Genomic DNA, 22,555 nt, shown 5'->3' with positions numbered 1-22,555 from the left:
GCATACACAACTTAATGTAGTAGCGCTAAAGTGTATTATCACCCCCCCCCAACCCATGTTTACGTCTGAACAGCACACTCGAAGAATGCCCAACCCACCCTGGGGCCGAGTTCCCTCCTTCTCACCCACCCCCAGCTCCACAATGGTTTCAGATTTTTTGAATGGGATTTAAAGTGAGAGATCAATCTGGCAGTGAGGAGGGGGCTGGCGCCACGGTTGGGGGGGGGGGGTCAACTGATATGTGTAACTTTTCAAAAGTTATGAGTGGAGGTGGGTTGACTCTGTAGTAGGACCACACATGGTACGACCACTTTAACCCATTACAGTAGCTGTTTTTACTTATAGGAATTTACAGACTCTTCAAACCTTCTCTGTTCTGTTCCTCCTCCAAATATAAGCATAAGCTTTAAGTAAAAAAAAAAAAGGGAGAAAGAGGGAAGTAAAAGAATATTAGGCTGAAAACGGGTGCAGTGGGGGGGTTGCAATTTTAAAATGTAAACTATAATTTCTTTGTGTCTTTCATATTTATAAATAATTCAATGTATGTTCCAATGCGAGATTGTCAGTTTTTCTCCTTCACCCCGAGTTTTGGGCTGTTGTACCCTTCATTTCATATTTCCGGTTTGTGGTGCTGATCTAACGCCCTTTTCAATACAGAAGGCGTTATTTCTTCGTACCGACACAGTGGCAAATACACCAATGAAGGCAAAACATGATTGGCTCACTGTTACTTGCTTTAAGCACAAGTACTGGCCGTGTATTGTTTGCTGAATCCAGCACTACCTCTCGTGCTCGTTTAGTTTTTAACTTACACTAAACCACCCGATATATTCGAAGCATGCGTATAACAAGCGAGGATCGATGTTATGTGTTCGAATCCCACCGCCCATCTTTCCGGACTTGACTGGTTGGAACCGCAAAGGCTGTAAAGGTATTAGGTGTAATGCTTTGACAGTTTCAGACAGCAATATTTTGGGGAAAATTAGTTCCCGCAAGTAGGACTAACGGAACAAAATGAGTACATGTAAAATAGTTAAATAATTTCTAAATAGTATTATTTCTAGCCTCAGATTAGTTTGCAATAAGTCGGTTTACGTAGCGATGCAATGTATATATTTGTATCTGTACCATTTATTTTATTTATAAAAACGATCTAGACAAAATTTAATGTTGCGCCTTTCGCAGTTAGTGCTGTTAAGGACTGCATATTTTTGGAGAAATATGCTTTTAATAATAACCGCGTAGCCTTCTTCAGGGTGATTCCTCCAGGTATAGGACTAAGTACACAATATAAACTAAGAACAAGGCGCGCAGTGTCTCTGCATAACAAACTGAAAATATGAGCTTAATCTGCAAGGCTGTTAAAAATCATTGTTTGTTTATTTCCCTGAATCGCATTGTTTTGTTCGTTAATAATAACAAATCGTGATGAAATGGAAGACCCATGGTTTTAAAAAGGACAGCCATGGCAGGTAGCACCGCAAAGTACCCGATTCTTTTTGCTTGCTTTTTAATAGTATTATTAAAGTCCTTATAGTAGGGATAACTCCGGGGTACGTACTTTGTGTATCTGCTATTGTTTCCCGGCTGTTTTGTTGTCGATTTCGTTACGTACACCATTGCATTTTAAAGTAGATGCACAAACTCATATCCTGAGTGTTTAATGTGGATATTCAGTTCTGCACCTCACGCACACACCATCGGTATACGAAAAGCTTCCACAAGTGAGCTTTACTGGATTTATTACATCAATTGTAACTAATCGTTGACGTTAGTTCATGTAAGGGCTGCTTTAAGGACAAATATAATGGGAGGTTGCTGGTCATTGGCAAATGTGCAACTGAGTACAGCAATATTGAGTAGAGGACGTTTAGGTAAATATTCAGTAAAATGAGGAAATTAATTGCTGTTACTGCCTATATTATTAATATGTTTTTCATACAGAGCAGTGCTGATGTGCAATATTTAGATTTTTTTGTAGAAAATAATGTCACTTAGGAAATATCAGCACTTTTATTTTATGCCCCCCCCCCCCCCCAAAAGGAAAAAAAATACACTAAAGTGCCAACATCAGGACTGTCTTTTCACAAGATGGGGACTATTCTCCAATAACCGGCTCAAGTAAAAGTGGTGTTATACAATGCTCACTTTTTTTTGTCTATAAACCTAAAGCATGTTTTTTGCACTGGTTGGGGGTGGTTTGTCATGCAAAATCATTTTCAGTAAGAAATGGTTCCCTTTGAACATTTGAATGATAACTATGAATACTTTTCTATAAACCACTACAACATTGTCTAAGAATATTTGCACACAGTTTTTAATTCTACTATTAAAGTTCCAGACCATAGATGTTGTAGTTTAAATTGCTGCTGTCACCACACAAAGGTAACTTCCTCTTAATTCTTCATGGTCATTGAATTTACATTAGAGAGCAGTTCCCCTGCCCTTTAGAAGTAATTTCTGAAGATTATTTTTGAAACCGTAAAAACAAAACGATTGCCTTAAATGTTTGCTGTAATTAGTAAGACCTCATGGACAGTTTGAGACGTTTAAGTCACTCCCCTAACTTGGATTATTTGTACTTTGTCAGTCAGGAGGTGCAGAGGTATTCTCTTCCCTCCCCCTTCATAGCTGTATTTTCCTAGGGAAAAAACAGGGCTTCTTATAGATTAAGGAATCCTGCAGGGGCAGTGGGTCAAAGGGTATTTGTTTAGTGCTGATTTGCACTAGCTGAACCAATGGAGGGAGGGTGGTGGCAGAGGTTACAACAAGGAAGACCTTTTGGTTTTGCAGTAGCATTCCTGTGACACACCCAAAGAATTTCACCAGTTGTTTTTGTCCTAAAGCAAGCATTCATTGGGGGTGGGGGAAGAGATTCTGCAGTAAGATCATCAGACTTAGAGCATTTTTACATATTTTGTTTTATTTAATGCATTGCCTTGGCAGGACAGTTGGTATGGCATCTAACGGACTGCTGCAGTCAAAACAAAGTGAAAGAAATTTTATTTGTAAATTTCACTCCTAACAGAAATGCTTTTGTTTCTGTTAAAAAAAAAATCTAGGAAGTCTGTGTTATATGTTTAACTCATCTCTGTATTCCATTTAAAATGCATTTAGGGGAGGGGTGATGTGTAGAATCCAGCAACACATTAAAACATTTTTGGAAACATAAAGTACATAAGATTTAATGAGACAGTAATATTTTACAATTTACTATATACTTTTTCTTTTTGTCTTGTTTTGTGTTATCTCTCATAATACTTTCTGTTATCATAGTTATGCATTGTTACTTTCCTGTTATTTATAGTTGTTCTGTTAGAGAGAAATTCACTGACTCGGGGAAACCTGAATTACAGGTGAAAAAAACACATTAATTTCACACAAAAAAACATAAAGTATCAAACATACAGCTCCCTGAATACAGCTAAAATAAAAAATACATTTAAACACATACTCATTCACTCCCAGCCATTATGCAAACACCTATCCAAATATTTCTTAAAAAATACACAAACAAGAACTGCATGGAGATGTGTCCCTACACTCTTATAAGTTTTCAGGAATTAATGAAGTTGGCAAAACACCCTTCTCAAAAAGTGCTTCATTTTGCTGTGTTATTGTAGCACCATTTTTCATTCTTCATTTCACATGTGTTCACAAAACAACAAAAGCTACCCCTTCACCTTCTAAGTGTAACTACATTGTAAATCACCACAAAAGTACAACACTACTGAAAGAAACTTCTAACACAGTATTTGTTTCCCTGGCACTGTTAAACATCACTTCAGTTAATCATTTTCTAAATACAACTACAGTACCCTGTACACTGCACTTCACCCCCAGAAAACCATGGCACAGTAAAATTACTCTTTAGAGTATGACTTTAGCGATTGTAAAAGTCCACAGCTGTGATGTGGCAAATTGTTCTACCATTTTTTGAGTAGTATTGAATGTTTTGCTATTGTTTTTTTCCATGGTCCGCCTTGTCCTTTGCATCGATAGCAGCCACCAGATAAAAAAATAAACAGTGTAATTGATTTTCAGTATGCATCAAGAATGGTTTTCAGTCCTGTAAGTCCACGTATTTTGTCCTAGACTGGTCTTTCTTGTTACTTGGTGTGTGGCAGAAGGGAGCTTTGAAGGGGCAATTACTGCATACCTCTTAATTGTCCTGGATGTCCACATTTTTGCCCTATATTTTTGGACTGTCCCACATAACATTTATGGTTTTCTATCAAATCTTTGAGGATTCCAATCACTAAATAATGATAAAACATTTGAGTTTCTGACTTCAAAACCATCAGAAAATGCATGCTAATGGAAAAATCTGTTATTCTAGTAATTTTCAAAGTTTACAAGAGCAACATTTAAAATCTGTTCTTGATTTTGGGCCTTTTTGCTCCACATTTTTTTTGGCTCTGTACATCTTTCTTGTGGTAAGATGTTGAACGGTATGTGTATTGGTGAATCAGCGTTACTCAGCATCCCAGCACTACCAGCTTAGAAATATTAACTTCTACATGGCATAAAGTCATGGCATTCTTCCTTGGAAGAAGTGAGCTTTCAGTGCATGGTTTAGCCAGGCATATTCTTTGTACTCAGATGAATACATTATTTTGAGCATCACTTAGAAACATTGTGACTTTTTCAGATTATATTATGTGTAAAACTGAATTAATGCCACCAACAGCAGTTTGTTTGATTACAGAATGGATAGTAAAATCTTTAAACAAATATTTAACTGTTTTAGAAGGAAAAAATGATTTATGCCTTTATTAAATGTGTGGGGGGCAGCATGTTGTGAGATGTGTCCATTTTTAAAGGCAGGGTGGGTTGGGAGGCAAATGATAAGAGCTTGTGAGAACAAAATGTAATTCACTGGCTGCACCTGAGTGTTCTGTGTTTCCACTTGTTTCACACGCATGTTTGTTTATACAGCTACTTCAACTTAATTACAAAACAGTTATGCACAGTATTTGGGTTTAAATCCCAATCTGGCTTAATATAAACATGATTTTTGCATCTGTACACAGTACCTTGCATGCTTCATGTAGATGTGTGTACATCATATTCCAACATTCTGTTAGTACTTTTGTGTAAATAAATACATGCTGGGAGTATGTCTTAAGCATGCATCACCTAAGAGTCAGCTTCTTACTTGTACAATATATAGTATACATGTTCTGAATCCACTCATGTGAGTTCATGCTATGTCTTTCTACTTACTGAATTAAATAAAATATGCCAGGAACTGTCTTTATGCGTATGTCTATAGCAAACCTCGAAAAAGGGCATAGCAAAATTAATTTAAAATGGGTGGCGAAAGCCATACACACTCTGGCTAGGCTTATAAATGCCCTAGGGCAGATAGCCTAGTGTGAACCTATGAACCTATGTACATACATACATACATACACACATCTGCATGGGTGCAGTTTGTATGCATGTGTGTGCACAGGAGGTACTTGTAAATGAACTGAATATGTTTGGATACCTTGCATACAGATGCATTAAAGTGAAATGAGTGCTGTACCAGAAGAGTATCATTGACCCCTGCATCATTATCTGTACATAAAGGTGACTTTTTTGTCTATATTACTATATTAAACACAGACATTTAGGCTTTGTACTCATTCAGCTAATGTGTACAACAGTTTTAAAACTGTCATGCAAGCCTAGTTTTTATTTCTGTAAGACAGATGGATAAGAGTGGTAAACTGAATGTAAACAGTACCATTTTCTGCTTCTCTCTCACCTCAGTGAAACAATCAGTTAGTCCTGAGATTTATAAGAACAGAAAGTTTCTGAACCACTGATACATTTTTAACAGGCCTTTATTACATGTAAATACTCATATTATTTGGTTTAAACATTCCTCATTGTTTGCAAGTTTGTCTGTGATTTAAAAAACAAATATTGTAAATAATTATTTTTGCAGCTCTCAACTCAGTCACTGTCATGTACCAGTAATTGTTTATATGTTACTTTAATAAAAAATGTTTTAAGTAGGAAAGAAAGAAATTTAAAAAAGTAAACATTGCATGTTTAATTTCATTAAATGTATTTATTTGTTAAGGAGGTAAATGACCTGATCTTTCTGCAGCTTTCTTCAACCAAGATGCAAGTCACAAATAATAAATATATGGACAATTTAGTGATCCAACCATCAACTTTTTGGAGGTGGGAGAAAACTGGAATATCACAGAAAATCCATGCAAATAAGGGGAAAACATGCATACTACATATAGCTAGTACCTGTGTGTCAGGACTGAACCTCTAACTTGGATGTTTAATATGTCACACCAGGCTGGGGATACTTGGTAGAAATATATTTTCTGGAAATACCAAAGTCCTTTAAAAATACATAAAGTAACTATAGTTAAGCATTTATTTATTAGCCAGTGCAGAATGCTGGTCCTTCTGGTCCACTTTCAGTTTCATTCCTGGAGCCAAAGTAATATATATATATTGTAAACAAAGGTTTGTATTATAATACAAAGGTCTTGTACATCTGCATCATAGGGTTATTTTACAGGTCACAGATTTGTATTAAATAATTCTGTTCTGAAATTTGGAAAGTAAGTGTGCGTGTGTGTGTAGCGGCTATGGCAGAGCAATGAAGTTTTGACAGAATAGTATGCAGCACATTTAGCTGCTTTGCCTAATAATTTTGATGCTTTTTGGAAGGACATCATTTTACTTCATATAGAACATATGGTGCTATGAGCTGCTTGCAGCAGTGCATCTGTTGGTGCATTTTAATGACTTTGTGGTTGTGTTTTGCACAAATGTGTCAGGCTACAAAGAATTTGCTCCACAGAAAACACCAGTTGTGAGCCTTTAAATTATATGTGTGTGTGTATTTATATATATATATATATAATATTACACACACACATATTGTACTTTATCGATTGTATAGTTCACTGAGCCTGTAGTGTTCCTTTTTTCCAGGTGTAACCCAGTGTGGTATGACTAATAGAAATTTTGACTAGAAATCCATGATGTTCCATGCTGTTTGCCAGCATGTGTCACTGGTTTACCATGGACAGGAACAAGTAGATGGGACCCCATTTTAACTTCTAAAAACAAGCATGGCAGTCTTTTTTAATGGAACATTAGAACCTTTCAGAGTGTCACTGTTTGTTTTATTTATACACATTTGTTTATTCTTTTGATAAGCAAATGATTGCCCTTTTCTTTGCAATCAAATTTCAGGCACAACTAAGCCTATATAAAAGGGTACAAAATTAGAGTTTAATACTTGTGAAAGCTCAAGGTTGTAATATGAATTATTTGCTAAGTTTTTACTTGGTTTATTCTTTGTAGAAGAGATGAGGCTAAGCCTTAGTTTTTCTTTGCACAACATCTGCCCTAACACTGTTTGTGGTACACTTGTTCTTAATACTGCTACTGATTGGAATATCAGAGGGGAGGGCATTAAGTAAAGCTGAAATAAATATGGAAGCTGAGAAGGATAGTAGGATCACTAATTATACTTATGCTGATGGACAAAAAAGTAAGTGGCATAATGATCGGAAACAAGAAGATTGGAATCATCAGTCTGCTACAACAGAATGAGGAATGAGAGATAGCTCTTAAAAACACCACTTTGTGTCTGTATAGCTTTTTATATAATTTATGTATCAGGCCTGATGCCATATTTTGTGAACTTGTTGCTTATTGCTCTAGTAGTTTTAATCCAAGTACTATCCAGAGTGATCTTATTAAGTACTCTGTAAAGTTATGCTTACCCAGACTGTTTTCTGAGGACTGTTAATTTAGTATTATATATTATTTTGTTAACCAGGTAAAGCCACGATCCACCACTGTCTCTTTTCAAGGCTAAACCAGAAGCATTGCCTGATTAAATGACTTGCTGAGGGTGCCATAATTTTGCAAGCAAAGAGTAAGGAGTTCAAATCCAGGACTACAGCTTGCTGCTCATTAACTGGTGATATCGAACACACAGGTAGGTAGGTATGTAGGTTCTGTGCTGAACCTACTGTGCTGGTGTCTTATGTGACATAACTTGTTTCCATTTATTTTATACTAAATTTCATCTGGTCTCGCTTGTTGCCAATATTTTGTGAAATTTAAGTAAGAATTAAGTTGTATACCTAGCAGATTGTACAGATGTACTGAATCTGTACACAACACAATGGAGTTCCCAGGCATGACTGCCCAGTTAAGATTATAATTAGTAATCACATGCATTGTACCACTAAAGGAATTTTTGACTACTTTATCATCACATTATGTGGCTCACTGAGATATGCATATTTGACTTTTATGAATTCATATTTCTAGGTTAACATCTTGCTCATGTAAAATTTCCAAGTTAACAAAAGTAAATCTATAAATATCATTTGTTTATATCTTCCCCCAGAAAATAACATTATCACTCTTGAAAATATCCTTAGCTGGCTCTCCACAAATCTCCCACAAGAAACAATTATCCTAGGCGACCTAAACATTGACTGGAATTCGTGTAATAGTACAAACTCCACCTCCCATATAAACCTATATGGCTTCTCACAACTTATTAACAGCCCTACCAGAACTAATAAAATCAATAACCATGAAACTACCTTAGACTGGATACTTACTAATAGTCCCCAACAAACCTATAAATCGGGTACCCTTCCAGATGATCTAAGCGACCACTCACTTAACTTATGTCATTAGGCATAAAACTAACCTAACTTTACCAAACAGTATCAGAACATTACGTTCAAAAAAGCAATTTAACTCAGAACTTTTCCTAAAAGAACTAAAATAATGTAATTGGTCCCCACTAATATTTCTTCCTCTTAATGAAGCAGTAGAGTACTTCAGTGCCATATTCTTATCCATCTTAGACCATTACACACCTACTCGTAATATTAGAACCAAAGCCAAACCAGCCCCCTGGCTCACCAACAACACTAGGCAAAAAATAATCCTCAGAAATAAATCCTGGGCAAAATGGCGCACTACTAAGAATCTAACTGACCGACAGACCTTCAGAGAACTTAGAAACAGTACAAAAAAAGACATCCTCACAGAGAAAAATAACTATTACCTTCTATTTCAACAAACCTCTAACAAGCAACCTAAAAAATTCTGGACTAGTATTAACAATCTTCTATCCCCAGGTCAATCTGTCACACCCAACCCCCAAGGCTGTAACCCTGATAATCCCACACAAACAGCTAATGCATTTAATTCATTCTTCACAAATACTATCCAAACTCTTGCTACTCACCTATCTCCCAATACGTTAAAGCTGCTTACATCTTCTGCTATTCCACCCCCTTCATTTCATTTACAACCAGTTCCTACTTCCTTTATCTCCTCCCTTCTTCATAAACTAAAACCTACCACACCCTGTGCAGACAAACTCCCTGCTGAGTTCCTCCAAATAGGAGCTAAAGCTATCGCCTATCCCATCTCTATCCTGATAAACAGATCTATACAAGAGGGAACTATTCCTGCTATCTGGAAAATATCCCATATCATCCCACTACACAAAGGGGGGAACTCCAACGACTTTTCTAACTACCGCCCTATAGCACTATTATCCCCTATTGCAAAGATATTGGAAAAATGCATACATAAACAACTACTAAACCACCTTCTCCAAAACAACCTACTAGCTAATTGTCAACATGGATTCAGACCTTCCCACAGTACCACCACTGCATTGCTCTCATTCACAAACACCATCAACTATAACCGCAACAAAAATAATCTATCATCTGCAATCTTCATTGACCTGTCTAAAGCTTTCGATATGGTTAATCACCAACTTCTTCTGCACATACTCAATTCTCTCTCGCTTGACCCTCCTTCCTTAACTTGGTTCACATCTTAGAAAACCGGCAACAGGCAGTTCTCTGGAAAAATTCACTATCAGATCACCTTCCTATCTCCATAGGAGTGCCACAAGGCTCTATCTTAGGCCCACTTCTGTTTTCCATCTTTATTAATGACCTACAATCAGCCATCCCAACTGCTACCTGCATTCAGTATGCAGATGATTCTACCATAATTTGTATAGCCACCTCTCTAACTGAACTCCAAATTATTACCCAGAAAGCTTTTCCCATTGTAGAACAATGGTTCTCTCACCGTTGCCTGCTCCTTAACCCCAAGAAAACTAAACTGCTACTCTTCTTACCAACCCAAAAGTCCGCCCCTATACACTTCACTCTCACTTCCAATAACAATACTGTAATTTCCCCTGACCCTACCACTAAACTATTAGGAATAACAATAGACAACAATCTCAACTTTGATTCTCATATCAACACTACAATAAAATCAGTTAACAAAAAAATTGGATCCCTATATAGAATCAAACCCTTCCTTACACCAGTAGCAAGGATCACAATAGCCAGAACGTACCTAATCTCGACTCTTCTCTATACCTCACCCATATTCACCAATCTCACTAAAACAACCTTAATAAACTAACAACATCCTATAATAATATTGCTAGATTTGCTACAGGTTGCCCTTTCAGAACCCATCACTGCTTGAACCTAAAACAACTAGGCTGGCTTGAACTTCCTAACCACCTTGTACTTCAACAGCTCACAATAGCACGCAAGACACTCTACCAATCCTGCAAAACCCCAATACTCTCTAGCCTCATTACACCTTATAATAACCTGAAACACCTATGCTCTTCAAACTCCTAACCTGTACTACTAAACCCAATAATTCAGCAGGTGACTGCCTGTTCTCCAATGCTGTTGGTAAAATATGGAACAAACTACCCTCTAATATCTCCTCTCTGACTTCTCTTCCACTATTTAAAAGGAATCTAAAACTATACTTTAATAAACACTGGTTATGCTCTTGTACTAACCCAGACTAATCTGTTTCTTTTCTTTTCTTTAGTCACCTACTCTCCCTATATTTCTTATACCTTCCCCTTAACACTTCAATACACTCTACCAATTTATAATTCTTCTATGTATATATTTTTTGTAATTACTATGTATTAGTCTATAAATATATATTCTTGTCTAAACATTGTATTAGCTTTGCAATATGCACATCTTATGGATAAAAAAAAAATCCTGTCAGAATAATATCTGTTAAAACTTCTATTGTAACTTCTTTATAAACCTTGTAATTCTTACTGGAGCTTTTCTCCCGGGGCCTCTACTGAAAATGGACATATATCCAGCTAGACTAGCCCGGTCAACAAATGTAAAATAAAAAGAAAATAAATAAAAATAAATAAATTGATAGTATCCCTGTATATTACTAGGTATGTTGTAGCTATATGATATGTTTACAAGTAATTTCTTTTTACCACACAGCGCATGTGGCTAGTAACATCTGTACTTTGCAGTCAGAATTCCATATTTTTTTTTTGCTTGTTGAAGGATTCTGGGCTATTTGTCTGTGCTGTAGTTAATGAGTATTACATATTTATTTATGTTGGGAAGATTATTGTGCTGAGGGAACCCTAAAACGATATGTGACCACCAAGCTTGTGCAAAACTTGGTTCCATTGCTGTTTGCCGTGAAACACTTGTAAGGAAGTCTAGGGTAATTTTCTGTTACACTGATTTGTCTTTTTTACTTCCCCATTTGTAAAGGAATGGGTTGCTTTTTTGGGTGTGCTAGTTATTTAACTTGTCCTGTTTCAGTTAAATTAATCTTAAGTAACTCTGTTGAAATGCTGCTACTTCCATTTCTAAAATAAGCCTGAAACAGAAGTTCTGATGTGCTGTAAGGATAATTTACCTTCCCAATCCATATCCCTGCATATATGTCTGTTGAATATATGATACTGAAGCTATCCTTACCTCTACTGGCATATGACTAAAATATAAACAGCCTTCTTTAAACTGAAGTTCCATATACATAATGTTTTATTAATTTAAATGAGTGTTTACATCTCTCCCCATTCTGTCAATGTGGATGCCCCACCCCATCCATATCTGCCAACATATTATTAGAACAATGTGTGTAATACCCAGTCTGAGCAACCACTTTTTCAGTTTCAGGTAATGAAGGGTGTTGTGTAACTGAAGGTACAAAGATGGGAGCTTTGTTTAAATAACAAATCTTCACACTCACTGTGGGACAACCAATCCACCAGAACAAATACACATGTGTATGTATATTAGAGCATATCTGCCTGAGCCTCCGCTGAAAATAGGCTTCATCCTAGTTGGACTTTCCCACAACACATGTTAAATAAATAAAGTGTATGCAGGTCAAAGCAGGCAGTGAACTAACCTATGTTCAGGGTTGGGATGAAACTGGAGTAGTGAGAAAGGGAAGGGAAGCCACATAAGCTGTAGGAGGATAGGGAGACTCCACACAGATAGTGACAAGAGGGCGGGATTAATCTGTGAATCCTGGATCTGAGAAGCAGAACTCTGAGCCACTGTACTGCCCAGTAATGATACTTGTGGGAAGTCCCAGTGCCAGGTGTCTCACTCTAGGATATTGATATAACTTTTTGGGTGGCGTAAGCCTAGGAACCTTGTTGGCTAGGCTTACATAGGCCCTTGGGCCGATAGCCTAGTACCTACCTATGAACCTATATGTGTGTGCTGTTCTTGTCCAAGGCAGTAAATAAATAAAAATAGACTTTTTTCTTATTGTATACATCTGACTGCAGAAACTAGCCCCCAATGCACACTATGCATGCAGAACTTAAAACAACTCCACCAATATATGTGTGTGTGTGGATCTAGGACATTTCACCAAAAGTTAAATTAGTGTGCAGTTTTCACCGAAAGCTCAATTCACCGAAAACACAATTCACCAAAAGTGGTATATGGCCTTGTCCTCACTGTAGTGCGACCCTGGATTTGGTATATATAGTAGGGGATATGGGGGGCACTGCCCCCACATCGGGGGGGGGGCATAGCCCCCCACATATTTTAAATGTGTTAAACTATATACATGCCTACTTGCAATTGCAATATATTACTCTTATCCAAACATGATATATACTTTAAATATGTGGGGGGCTCCGCACCCCCCCAGACCTCTCAACCAATCAGGGACAAGTCAAGAAAAAATCAGGGACATTTTTAAAATATTAGTGCTATTAACTTGAAACATTGACAGAATCAGAGCATATGAATTAATACACATTTTCTGAAGTAAAAGAAGTCTATAACTCTTAATTATTGTCATTATTCATTAAGTGTAATTCACCACCTTTCCTCCAAAAGTTACTCGTTTAGGAGGGATTAAGAGGAACAGAGCTAAAATTTGAGTCAAAATCAGGGACGTCCCTGAAAATCAGGGACAGTTGAGAGGTATGCCCCCCCCCCACACACACACACACACACTACATATACTAACACCAGGGCAGCACTACAGTGGGGACAAGGCCATATACCACTTTTGGTGAAATGTGGTTTTGGTGAATTGTTCTTTCGGTGATTTGTGTTCGGTGAAATGTCCTAGATCCATATATATATATATATATATATATATATATATACACATACGTACATTTTATTAACATATTTTGATCTTTGCTGTGCTTGTTTCTCTGCATAGCAGTCTGACTTTTAAAGACGTCTCACATTACTTTTGCTATGATGCAAGTTAGTCTTTGTATGTGTTACAAGTCACAGATGACAAGATTTAACACCCTAGGTAGAAACTATGTCTTGGAACTATAGTTTAGTTTTGAGACCTATCCTAGCTTTAAAACTTCATTACTAATCTTGTAGCTAGAGTCAGTGTCCTACAACATTACTTTGAGTCTTAAAAGTTTGGGATTAGCCAATCTTCCTAGCCTACATTATGTCCTATATAATGTGACAAATATTAAAAGAAAATAATGCAAAAGGAATGTGAGATTTCATAAAAAGTTCGACTGCTGTGTAGAGAAATAGACTGCAAAAATCAGTAAGATTGTTTTTTTTTTTCTGTATCTGACAGTCGAGTTGGATTAAATGCAAGAGAAACTATATGTGATGAGAAGAGCTTTGACATTGTATGCCCTGACATTTGGGTAGAGTTCTTCTTTAGGTACTGTCAATTTTCCTGGGTCAGAAATATTCTTTTGTGTCTGTGAACCATCAAGAAGTGGGTGAGGTAAGCACCCTAGGGCATTTTTAAAGCTTCCCCCGCCCAGTGTGTTAATCAGTCAGCAAATGCCAACAATTTGGAATATGTATGTTTACAATTGTCATAAAACTCAATGTATTGTATTAAATTTGTTTAACAGGTAAGTGCAATAGTCAAGTAACCATTTTCAGGCATGACTTGGGCCTAGTTAAGGCTATATTTAATTTATTTTAGAATTTATTTACAGTTTGGTTACCAGGGTAAAACAGTGATCACACTATGACCAGCTGCAAGCTCAATCACTGAATTGATTTAACAATTAGTGGTTACAGATGTAAACGTTACAACAAAACTATATATGATATATATTACAATTATACACCATGAATATTAGAGTGGGGTTTTGTAAAATACAGTTAAAAAGGAAAACTGATTTGATTGCAGAAAGTTAATTATTTTTATTTATTTTATTTTTATTTTACATTTGTTAACCGGGCTAGTCCAACTGGATATATTTCCATTTTCAGCAGAGGCCCGGGGAGAAAAGCTCCACAGTTTGTTTGTGTCTTTCGGCTTTTCCCGGTTAGGGGTCGCCACAGCGGAACTCCGGTCTGCTAATGATTGGTAGTGGATTTTTGCGTACCGGGTTACCAGCCCTGACGCACAACCTTTAACGAAGGCATGCCCCATTCACGTATGGCTCCACACAGAAGCCGCTCTAGCTGAGAATCGAACGGGACAACGTCTTGCTATGAGACAACAACGCTACTGCAGCACCACCACCGCAGTCCAAAAAAAAGTACAAATTAATCAAATTTCAGTGCAACAGAACTATTTATGAAATAACACAGGTTACAACAGTAGTAATCATTTCAGATTTGTTAAGTGCATCCAGTACTGCAACACAACATAAATGAAAACACTTATTATATAAAATGAAAAATAAATGCTGCATTGGTCTAACATTTGTGAACGAACTGAGAAAATTAAATCTCAATAAATACTGACTCCTGAATGATTTATAGTCCCCATACTCTCAAAGCCCATTGGTGTTCCCCTTATTGGTTAGCCTTCCTGAGCCAGTTCCTGATTGGCCAACCTAATTGTTTCCTCACATGGTTAAACTAGAGCTAGTAGTTAGCCTTGTATTGGTCCTCTGGTTTTCCTTTTGTAACTTTCAGTGCAGTTGGTATCCCAACATTTTGAAATGATTGGCCTTTTTGAATTTGTTCATTTTGTCATGTTAAATGTTTAAGCATAAGCTCAAACCTGAATGTAATTTCATTTCATTTGGCTGTATGTAGTCTGTATTAATGGACACAAGTGTTCACCATTCATGCCAATAAAGACAGCAGTTTGGCTTAAAATGGCAGCATAGTTTGTCTCTTCATTATGATTTGATTGTTGTATAAATAGAAAATAAAATTTCCAGAATGTACGTAGCTGTACACATACCTTCATCCTGAAAAAACTGATCTCAGGTTTCTAAACTTAGCACAAATACACTCGATATTAACTGCCATTGACCACAGGATCGAATACCAGTATTATGTAAATGTGTAGCTAAGAACTGTTATTGTCATGCAATGCTTCCAAAATCAGAAGAGTACAATTTGTTACTTTCATACACATCAACTCCTCAAACCATATGCAGATTAAGTAAAACTTTGTGATCGTCTGCAGTAATAAGCGTAAGGTAAATGACAAAGTATTGTGAAAATTAGGTACTCACTGATATGTTAATAGGCTAGGGGTATAACCAGAGCAAATTTATGTTGCAACAGAATGCAGAAAAAAATCATTCAAACTAATGCAGAAATACCTTTTTTTTTCCAAGTATTGCAACATTCTCCTTTCTTATTAAAGGTCCTCAGAGTTGCAACGAGAAATAAGAAAGTATTTATTCAGTTTCTAGCAAGTAAAATTTGGGATGTCAAAGACAAGTAACAAGTCTAGCTAAAGCACTTGAAATATGGCCTTGTTTATCTCTGAGAGCGGGTAGATGTTTTCAGCTGCTTAGCTTTAAGATCATGGCTGTTAATGGAACTGCAGCGTTTTATAGAGAAGCATTGCTAGTATATGTAACATGGTCTCCTGTAATATATACAACATTTAGGGACAAAACCATTAGAGCAAGTCTATTCATTGTATAATTAAACATGCTTATATCACACTTTGTACTTTCAACGGAAACTTGCGTTACGATTCGTAGGTTCAACTTTACTTATAACTGAAACATTTGTGTGTCTGTACATGTATGTATGTATGTATGTATGCATATTACTAGATGTTGTTAAGACATTTATTGCTCTTTATTTCTTATTGTTACTCAGGTTTGTGTATCATCCTTTTGCTGATCCCAGTGATACATTACTGCATTAACTAAGCATATCTTTGTTTTCTTTTACTTAATAACTTCTTTCTGCACAAGTAGACCTGGCCTGGGTGAGTGACCTTGACAGTAAGTTTTTCCACAGATGTGGTCTGTTTAAAAGGTTAATAAAACTTGTGGTCTGCACAGTAATGCATCCTTACCCAGCTGTGTTTGTATACAGACTATGAGACCATGCATCACTGAGTGATGTGTGTTTGTCACATATCTGTTGACATGACACTCTTCTGGGAAAGATTTTAAGTTCTGTTGTAAGCAGCTGTCCAGTCCACTAGCTGTGCTGTCTCAGTACTTGCCCCCTTCTTTGGCAACCCCCACTACACACCTAAGAGAATTTCCTAAGGTCTCCATTCTCAGAAAGGACCTAAATTCTGAAGTGCAGCAACAAGCAAAGTGAACCTGTTCTCTTAAAGGAGACATCACCTGATTTCTCTGTCTTCCAACCTCCTCTCTGTTTTATTCTGTGCTTTAATATTTACTGACATGTACTAATTTAACCTTATTTTTTAAACTGTTAATTTTTCTCACATCATATTTATACTGTGCTTATATATAGTTTTTTTTTTTACCTATTTCCGTTGTATTTATCATTACATTTATCTTCTTGTGAATGTTATTCACTCAGGCTGTGCCTGCAGATTACATTTTTGTTCAGTGCACTGCCCCCAGTAAACAAACATAAATAAGCTGATAGTATATTACAGGAGTGGCCTTGGGTCAACTGGTGCCCTAGGCAAAAGGGCTCCATGGCGCCCCCCACCACACCACCTGGTGCCCCATCCTGGTCTACTTACAGCAAATAAACACTGGAAAAGTGCCCCTACTAGAACAGCGCCCTAGTTGGCCTATGCCTAAGACTGGCTATGAGTATAAAATGTGCTACTCAGATGATGCACATGATCAGGACAATGGTTAACAAATGTAGGTAAAACACACACGTTGAAGTGCTATGACAAAGTTAAGTAAAACTCAATATCATAATTTAGTCTTTGAAAAAACAGGTGGCTACCAGGCTTATGGCGTAGACATGATTATTTATTCCATTGTGTTAATTAGATACTTGCTGAGGAAACTTCTTTTCCATGCTCCTAGGTTAGAATTTCAATATATACATACTTTACAAACATAAGACTATGTAAAACATAAAACAGAGACATTGTAACAGAAAAGAAAGTTATAAATAATATTTACATATGTGTGATATATGTATGTATGTATGTATGTATGTGATATTCACAAACTACAGAGAAGCAGAGTGAGTCAAGTACAAGTACTATTACTTCCTTTTGAAAGGAATGGGTTAAACATGAAGAGAAATCATTTGACAATTATGAGTCTGTTTAGTAAGGGATTTTTAAATTCTAGGAACATCCACAAATCACATTTTTGCTTTGCAGAATGTGAGATGGGGTTGTTTAAAATTGATTATCTCTACAGAAAATATGTTTGTAAGTTTATCTCAAGTAAAAACAAAACTGCGGACATAGAAATTTGTCTTCTTATTTTTACAACGTGCTTAGCTCCAGTTTGTTGTACACATATATTTTTAATTTTTGTAGATATCAAGTGTCTAATACAAAGCAAAGACAGACCCCCAGTGAAGAATGTGTGTGTAAGTGTGCGTATGTATACTCCACACCCATGTATGTGCTATGCATGTTTAAGGGTGTTTGTAGTTTAGCTCATGCTATTTGTCTGTATACGTACATATGTGTGTATCATTGTTAACTGGGTAAGACTGGGTAAGTGAACTGATCTGAGGACTCTTCCTTTTTTTCAGGCATGACCTGGGCCATTTAGGCAAAAAGAAACAGAAGACAAGGGGATATGCAATGAACAAAAAGCATATACTTCAAAAGATAAAGAAACCGTTCATAAAAATAGTGCATTCAATAAAGACATTTCAAAGGTCACAAATTTCAATGTCTGCTAGAGCAGCTTAATAAAAGTCATTACTCTACTGAGAAACATAGAATATACTAATTTTATCTTTATGTTGGTAGTTTTACATTCCTAAAAAACAGCAAAGAAATCTGTATTGATCTTCATAAATTATTAGTAGTGATAGGAATTCATACTTATAAGACACACCGTACTGTATAGGTAATATTCATGTGTACAGCAGGTTGCACTAGATACAAATATATGTTTGAGTAGCATTTTGCATATGTAACGTTCACATGTACAGAAAGTTACACCATAAACAGCTATGAGCAGGTAAACAATATGTCCTATTCTGAGCAGATGCACAGCAGGAAATAGTAACATTTAGAGTGCACAACAGAAAACTGCTGCCTTAATGATAAGACAGTAAGTTTGCCTTAGAAGTCAAGATCATGTGATCTGATCTGCCCCAGTGACATTTTATTGTTTGAACAAGATCATATGATATGATATGCCCCAGTGATATTTCATTGTTTGAACTTTCAGGACTGTAGTATACCAAGATATTTCTTATGTGAAATGGTTACATTTTCATATGTACTTGCAGTTGGTTGAGAACTTTCAGCATTAGTCATATATACATTATTTACATGCAGCAGCTTAAGGTTGCTTCACTGTAGTTATGCAGATGTGGTTAAGGGAATACCTATTTCCATTAAAGTGAACAAGGTAGCAGTCTGATGTTATACTTGAATAGCCCATGTTTCTAAAACAGGTTAGAGATGTGTACTTTTCCCTACAGTGTAAATGTATGTGCAGCCTGCTCAAAATCTCTTAATGACTTCTACTTTCAAGAAATGTCTGGACATCAGTAAGTTTGGAAGCTTTTGACCGATTTACTTAAAATTAGCAGAAATGTTTAATGTTTCGATCATCTTGATGTAACAACTTTGTGTGAACTTTTTGTTTATACAATAAAATGTAAAAAGACTCAAAATGAATCTGTACTTCATTTGCCCCTCTGTCATTACAGCAGTATTAGTTGTGTCTTGTCATCACAATGAATCTGTTAATTTTAATTATTTGCCCCTGTGTCATTGTAATGGTATGAGTCAGTGGTGGGGTAACATTATCATTTCTTGTATTACTTTAATGTTATAGCTAGTTGCTTTCTAACAGAATGACTGTGATACTTTTAAATTATTTGCTCACTGCTAGTTATGGTGTGTCATTTTCAGGGTTAAGTTCATCTGTTACACATTTTTTCCATAAAACATGAGCATGCCTTGGTGTGTAGCTGCTACTGTTTATATTTACAAGCTAAGTAAAACATTTCACAGAACTCCTTACGTTTTGCAGCAGTTTATAAAACTATTGCAGATTCATTAAACATTTTCTTGTCATTCTTAACTTGTTTGAGAAAAAAAAGATACTGTCTATACTTTCCATGGAATATGACTGGTGAACTAACATTCATGGAACCTAACCTCCCACTTCCTACTTGTAGGCAGTTATCTACTGTGAAGATTCAAGTTTACCTTGTGCAAAAAGTCAGAATTTCATTATAGAAGTCATTATTAGACACAGAGGTGCTTATATATACTTAGCAACCTATATACAAACACAAGGATTTCATTAATGCATCAGTGTGAATTCTGCTTACAGTAACAGGGTTTTGCACTGTTCTTACTCTAACTGCAAACACTGACACACTCATACCCAAAAAACCTCAGCCATTCTCCTTTGCAGCATTCAGCTTGCCTTATTTATTCCTGCTGCACTGGGTTACATGACAGGCATATTCTAAGCTCCATTGTAAGTATACAGTTATTTAGCACATTTTCTTGGATTTTTGGCATATAGAGTAATTCTCTCTATTAATGACATGAGGTCATATTTGAAAAATGTCCTGAGGATCAATACATTTACTTGATTTAAATGCTCATTTACAGGTAGATACACACTTTCATAGATATTTGTATAAATTACATATTATAAAGTGTGTGTATCTGCCTTTATCTTTGTGTTTATATGTGCACATATATGTATGAAAATGCATGCAAATGCAGAATTGCTGTGTGTATGTGTAAATGTATATCTATTTAAAAATGTTCTTATATCCTTCTGTGTGTTAGGGGTTAAACTGATAAGACCCGAGACTGCATGGTTTTAGAATGTAGGTGCAGTTGTGGAGTGTGTTATAAAGCTAACTTAAACATAATGTATAAGAAGAGGTCCTCTATCGGATATGAAGACTGCAGGCATGCTGCCAAGTCTGTAGCTTCCTACAGGTTGTGACAGTAAAAGATGGAAATCTAACGATATATAGTTTTTCTTTCTTTTTAAGCAAATCTGGGTATTGGCAAAGTTGTTCTTATTTGCCAAAGAATTATTTTAGTTTTTCTCACACATTAATAACAGCACCCATTTCTCCACAAGCATGCAATATTCTCTCCTTGAAGAAATCCCTGATGGTTTTTGAGTTAATATAATCATAATGTTAGGGCCGCACAGTCCCCTTCTTTTATAACTTAAGCCTTTTTAGTGTGTTGCAGCCTTCAGGCTCCACCTATCTAGCCATTCATACTGTGGTACAGAACATCTGAATGGATATCGTTTTTTTTTTTTTCTTTGCACTAAATGAACAAAATGGACATCTGTGAAGCATTACCTTTTTATCCAGAGTGTTTTAAGTTGAAATTCCAAAGCACGGGAGTGCAACTAGGGTCAAACAGAAAAACTGGTGCAAAGTATGTTTTTCAATACTTTCTTTTATACCTTTACTGGATTAATTTCTTTATATTAACCCAGCAAAAGGCATATCTGCTTGAAGTAATCTTTCTGCCTTAAGTTATAGATGGCAGTGAGTGCTACGGGTCTCAAACTATGAAAATAACAGTAACTAGGCAACAAGAAAACTCATTTACAGAACATCATTTAGGAAGTTTTTTTTTTCATGAGTCACTAAAACCCTTCTCTTTACATTTCAAAGACTGTTTCCCTGTTGGTAAATGCAGAACTCATCCAAGTAATCACGATACAAGTAGCTGTTGTAGCTTGTGCAGGTTTTCAAGCAGTTAAACCAGATGAAAAGACAGAAAGACGGTCACATATTCAAGCATATCTTTTTGTCATAACATAAAACGTGGCATTTGCATAGGACCCAGTGTATAAAATAAGTTTTTATTATAAAAAAATCAAGTATCAGCTAAACATTTTCTTGGTATTTGCATAGAAAAGGATCATGGAACAATTCTTTCTTGATTATACATTTACTTAGTTATTTGTTTCACAAGTGGATAGTTATGGCAGTCACAGGTGCCTATTTTCTGTTATTACCTGAAACAAAAACATGACATCAAAAACATAAACCAGGAAGATAAAATGTGATGCAAACACTATAGTCATTAAGGTACTGTTAATGAACCACCATGTGTATCAGAGTAGATATTATAGTGTACAGAGAAACAGAACTGGAAAGCAAACACTAAATAAAATCTCCATTGTGCATTAGCTTTACTAATATCCAGAACACATTTATGATTTTTTTTTTATTTCATCTGTATTTTTATGACAATATTTTGATTCTGGCAAAGAGAAAGATTGTTTTCACATAAGAATGAGATCATTATGATTAAACAATTATTTTTGTAATCATCTTTATTAAATTATCACTTAAGACATAAGTGCACATAGAAAACAAATCATATTAACATTTTTCATATAGAAACATTACCCATTAAATGTTTTTGTCTTTATAACATTATTCAGTCCATCAATACATAAATTGTTCAGTTTCTACCTCCCCATAATCCTCACTCCTCCTGAACATTATTCTGCATGTTTTTTCCACAAATTACATTTATTTCTAAGTAGTTTGCTCCTTCCTCTTCGTAAAAAAAAGAAAAAAAAAAACACTTCCAGTTCTATTATGATTTAACATTTCTTTACATGTTTTCATCTGTCTTAATCTCCATATCAGTTGCTGCTCTTAACAAGTTTGTTACATATCTTGAAGTCAGATAATGATAGAATGATATTGCTCCAGACAGACATTCTTAAAACTGCAATGGATGTTTATGTCAAAATATTATCTTTTAATGGGGAAAAATGGAAAATGCATTTATTTATTGCAGTATTTCTTTCTTTGAAGTCATATAAAAAAAGGGTATATTTAGGACACCCTGGAATTTACCTGATAAGATACTATGAGTAATATCTTGTAACATTTGAAAT

The 22,555-nt window shown here is 35.9% G+C and overlaps 1 long non-coding RNA gene across 1 annotated transcript; it reads left to right on the top strand.

Annotated features, from left to right (window-relative positions):
• The first annotated feature begins 692 nt into the window (after positions 1 to 692).
• Positions 693 to 19,301, top strand: LOC122788304. Its single transcript, XR_006362629.1, has 3 exons — positions 693 to 931; positions 7,811 to 7,972; positions 18,216 to 19,301. It is a non-coding gene; the product is annotated as an uncharacterized LOC122788304 (long non-coding RNA).
• The last annotated feature ends 3,254 nt before the right edge of the window (positions 19,302 to 22,555 follow it).

The sequence above is a fragment of the Protopterus annectens genome, chromosome 13.part0 (assembly GCF_019279795.1).
Source record: "Protopterus annectens isolate FY-2018-M chromosome 13.part0, PAN1.0, whole genome shotgun sequence".
Taxonomy (NCBI): domain Eukaryota; kingdom Metazoa; phylum Chordata; order Ceratodontiformes; family Protopteridae; genus Protopterus; species Protopterus annectens.
Note: the sequence above shows the minus strand (reverse complement) of the source record. Positions and strands in the feature narration are given on the sequence as shown.